The 4792-nt window shown below is 47.2% G+C and overlaps 1 pseudogene; it reads left to right on the top strand.

The window, feature by feature from the left end:
- The first annotated feature begins 987 nt into the window (after positions 1-987).
- On the top strand, positions 988-1506 carry LOC116755143 (annotated as a pseudogene).
- The last annotated feature ends 3286 nt before the right edge of the window (positions 1507-4792 follow it).

The following is a 4792-nucleotide window of genomic DNA, read 5'->3' as shown; positions in this document are numbered from 1 at the left end:
GGCCCAGGAGGGCCTCTGGCCTCAGTGGGTGGAGGACCAGTTCTGGGACCCCAGCAGGCCCCTGGGTCCGAGTGGGTGGGGGAAATGCTAGGCATGGTCCCCCATCCTCCATTCCTAGAGCGTCCCTTCCCGTTGGCCCCTCCTCTTCCTCCGGCCCTCCCTTCTACGCCCCTAGGACCAACGCGGCCAGAGGGGCCCTTGGAGGGTAGAAGACCTAGCCTGGTAACCCAGCCAGCTTCCCGGGGCCCAAGTGAGTGGGGGAAACACCCGCTGCGCTTCCTCTGATCCTCTGGTTCTGGAAGGTCCCCCCGCCCATGCGCTGTCTGCTTCTCCCCTTCCCCCTTCCTCCTTCCCTCCTACGCCCCTGGGACCAATGCAGCTGGAGCGGGCCTCAGAGGGCAGAGGACCTGGCCCGGGAGCCCAGCAGGCTTCCTGGGGCCCGACTGGGCAGGGGAAATGCTAGCTGCCCTCCCTGCTGATCGTCCAAGCCCCCTAGGGTCCCTCCAGTTGTGGGAACTCCTCCCCTCTCCCAGCCACCCCTCAGGGGTGCCGTTACCGTCTGGCCTCCACTTCTCCTCCCTCACTCCCCCCCATGTCCTACCCGCTCACTTGGGGGCTCCTCCTGTCTCCTTGGGCATTGAGGTCTCCCGCCAGCATTTGGTATGTGCCCTAGTTGTGGGGAGATACAAACTCCGTGTCCTCCCACTCTGCTGTCTTAACTCTGCCTGTCACTTATTTTATCTTTGTTTAACATCTGTCCCCTTCTTGATTGTCAGCTCCATGAAAGTCCTTATCATAACCGTTTTCCTTACAATTGTATTCCCATCATTAGCACAGTACCTGGCACATGGTGGGTACTGTGCAAATACAGTTGAATAAATAAATGGCTTACTACCACAGTCAATTGACTGCCTGACAGAGGAGGATTGCTTTTTCCCCTCTGGGTTCTAATAAGAAACTACAAGCAGCCTGAAGTTACCTCTGAAAATGAGTCGCTATTCACTTGACCCAGAAAACCCCACAAAATCATGAGAGGTTCACTTTGAGAACACTCATGAAACTGCCCAGGCTATTAAGGGTATGCATATCTGAAAATCCACGAGGTACCTGAAGGGTGTCACTTTACAGAGCAATGTGTGCCATTCCATTGTTTCAGTGGTGGACTTGGTAGGTGTGCCCAGGCCAAACAATGGGGCTGGATGCAGGTGGCCCAAAAAGAGGGCTGAATTTTTATTGCATATGTTCAAAAATGCAGAGAGTAATGCTGAACTTAGGGGCTTAGATGTAGACTGTCTGGTCATTGAGCACATCCAGGTGAACAAAGCCCCTAAGATGCAACCCATACATGAGTTCTTCCTGCCACACTGAGATGATCCTTGCTGAAGAAGAGCAGATTGTTCCTAAACTAGAAGAGGAGGTTGCACAGAAGAAAAAGATATCCCAGAAAAAACTGAAGAAACAACAACTTATGGCCCGGGAATAAATGCCGCAAAAAATAAATGCAAATAGAAGTTTAAAAAAAAAAAAAGAGGGGCTTCCCTGGTGGCGCAATGGTTAAGAATCCACCTGCCAATGCAGGGGACACGGGTTCGAGCCCTGGTCTGGGAAGATCCCACATGCCGCGGAGCAACTAAGCCCGTGTGCTACAGCTACTGAGCCTGCACTCTAGAACCTGTGAGCCACAACTACTGAAGCCCACACACCTAGAGTCCGTGCTCCGCAACAAAAGAAGCCACCGCAATGAGAAGCCCGTGCACCACAACGAATAGTAGCCCCCGCTCGCCGCAACTAGAGAAAGCCTGCGTGCAGCAACGAAGACCCAATGCAGCCAAAAGTAAATAAATAAAATTAATTAATTAAAACAAAAAAATTGCTAAAAAAAACAACAACTACAGAGAGAGGATTCTGGGAGCATAGAGAGGTCTGAGAGGGCACGCTGAGGAGAAGAAGCCATAGTATAGTCAGGGAGAGCATTCTTTGACTGTGGGGGGTCCAGGTTAAGCTCAAATTAAATTCAGAGTCTGGCTGTGTCTGTTGAAGTGCTGGGTGGCCGGTGAGCCCTCTCTCAAGGCCACCTTTGCCTGAGTTGATATGAATGTGAAGGAAGAGGCTCTCAGGTAATGGACAAAGAAGGTGGTAGGCAGCATGGTGTCTGACCATGCTGGGTCTCGTGGGCCACGTGAGACGGCATTGGGGGAGGACACTCAGCCCACTGTTGCTTGAATCTCAGTGTGGCTCTGGGACAGTAAGGACAGCAAGAAGGCTGGCACTCTGGGTCATCTGGAAACAGCTCTCCAGGCAAGAAAGCCCCTGCTCACACTGGCGCTGGCATCAGAAAGGATGTCCAAGAGGAAGAAGCTAAGAGAAGCCCAAGAGCAGTGTCCCGTTATATTGTTAGCACCCTCCTGGCTTTCCATAGTGACCATCTCAAGCTTCCTTATCTCTTCTCAAATCTTAGATTACCCTCCACCCACAGCCTCCTTCACTCTGTAGATGACTTACTTCAGTTTCTCAGTGGCGGAGATAAAAGAAACCTCAGTTTCCTTACGCCATTCTTTTAACATGGTGGTTCTGAAAGTTTTGGTCTTAGGATTCTTTTTCACTCTTAAAAATTTTTGAGGACTCCAAAGTGTTTTTGTATGTAGGGATTATGTCTGTTTACAGTTACTGTATTAGAAATTATAATTGAGACACTTGAAAATATTTATTGTTTAAAAATAAAAATAATAAAGCCATTATATGCTAACATAACCTATTTTATGAAAAGTATATTTTCTAAAACAAAAAAATTATTAATGAGAAGAGTGGCATTGTTTTACATTTTTGCAAACCTATTTCATGTCTGGCTCAATAGAAGACTGGAGGATTTTTTTTGTTTTTGGCCGCCAGGCATGTGGGATCCTAGTTCCCCAGCCAGGGATCAAACCCACACTCCCTACAGTGGAAGCACGGAGTCTTAACCACTGGACCACCAGGGGAGTCCCAACTGGAGGATTCTTATGCCTGCTTCTGTGTCCAATTAATATGTTGTTTTCGTTTGAAGAAATTCTGGGGACCTCCCTGGTGGTGCCGTGGGTAAGAATCCGCCTGCCAATTCAGGGGACACGGGTTCGATCCCTTGTCCAGGAAGATCCCACATGCCGTGGAGCAACTAAACCCGTGAGCCACAACTATTGAGCCTGCGCTCTGGAGCCCGCGAGCCACAACTACTGAAGCCCGTGCGCCTAGCGCCCGTGCTCTGCAACAAGAGAAGCAACTGAAATGAGAAACCCGTGCAGTGCAAGGGAGAGTAGCCCCCTGCTCGCCACAACTAGAGAAAGCCAGCACGCAGCAACGAAGATCCAATGCAGCCAAAAAATAAAAATAAAATTAAACCTTTAGAAAAAAAACAAAAGAGAAATTCTGGCCTCACGTGGACATGTGTTGGAAATGGTGGGTGGGGCATTTTAACAGTCTTTTAAGAAACTTATCCATATTCTTCTTTGATATTATATCAAAACTTGATAAGTGGTAGTTTCTTAAAGTCTAGTTGCAACGTGGAATCTGAATCCATATGAATGAACTTTTTGTTCTCTTTTACATTAAAATCCCTTGATCAGTCTTGCACTTTGAATGGATCTTTTACCCACGCAGTGATTTTGTAACATCGTGCACTGGTCACTTGGAAAATAGATTCACAGGGGCAAATCACCCATATGTTGACACACTTCATTATACAATATATTTAAAAAATCATCTTTGTAATATCACCATCGATCTCATCAGAAAAGACTTTAAGTCTTGGGAAGCCATCAAGCTCCCAGGGGATCCCAGGGTTCTGTGGACCTCACTTTAAGAACTGCTGTTTTAAGTGTTGTTTGTTAACTGCTGACTGAGGTGACTGAGGCAGTTAGCTTCTGTTCTGATTACCTTTTCTAACCAAGGTGAGTTAAAGCATATAAGGTTTGTAATTTCGTTTCCACATTTACTTTTTTAAAGGTCCATCTTCACGCTACTCTTGTCTCCATGACTGTGGGAGCCATGTCTGTATCCTTAGCATCTCGTGCTGTGCCTGGTGTATAGCAGGTGTTCAAAATACACCTGCTGAAGGAAGGACTGGGAGGGAAGAAGGGAGGAATGAAGAAAGGAAGCGGGGATGGGAGAGAGGGAAGAAGAAACTTACCTCTGATACTTCATTGGCAGGGACTGGCTTGGATTTCAAGTAAAGCATGACTCCTAGTGGAGCTGGTTTGTTGGATAAGCTGGACTGAGAAAGTCGCAAGCAGAAAGCACCATTCTCACCTTGACCTCCCTCAAGTGCATTCTGTCAGCTTGTTTTTCTCTGCCCCTGTATGAAATTCTGAGCATATCCCACAGCATTTCTGTTCCTCATTGGAATCAACATTTCTTGAGTCAGAAGTACATAATATTTTTAAAAATATTTATTTATTTAGCTGCGCCAGGTCTTAGTTGCGGCACTAAGTTGTGGGATCTTTTAGCTGAGGCATATGGGCTCCTTTAGTTGCGGCATGCGGAATCTTTTTCCCTGACCAGGGATGGAGCACGGGCCCCCTGCATTGGGAGTGCAGAGTCTTAACCACTGGACCACCAGGGAAGTCCCTGAAGTACAGAATATTAATGATCATTTATGGTTGGAAAAAATTAGATGAAAGTTGAAGATTTTCCCAAGGTCACAGAGCAAGTATGATTACCATCTAAATTTAACTCAGCTCTTATACTTGAGTGTGGGGTGAGGTATCAGGTGGAGTGAACAGTTTTTCACTCTTTAAATTCACAGAACAATCACTTTATT

The sequence above is a fragment of the Phocoena sinus genome, chromosome 6 (genome assembly GCF_008692025.1).
Source record: "Phocoena sinus isolate mPhoSin1 chromosome 6, mPhoSin1.pri, whole genome shotgun sequence".
In the NCBI taxonomy this organism is placed as follows: Eukaryota; Metazoa; Chordata; class Mammalia; order Artiodactyla; family Phocoenidae; genus Phocoena; species Phocoena sinus.
The sequence above is the reverse complement of the archived record's forward strand: the minus strand, read 5'-3'. Positions and strand labels throughout refer to the sequence as shown.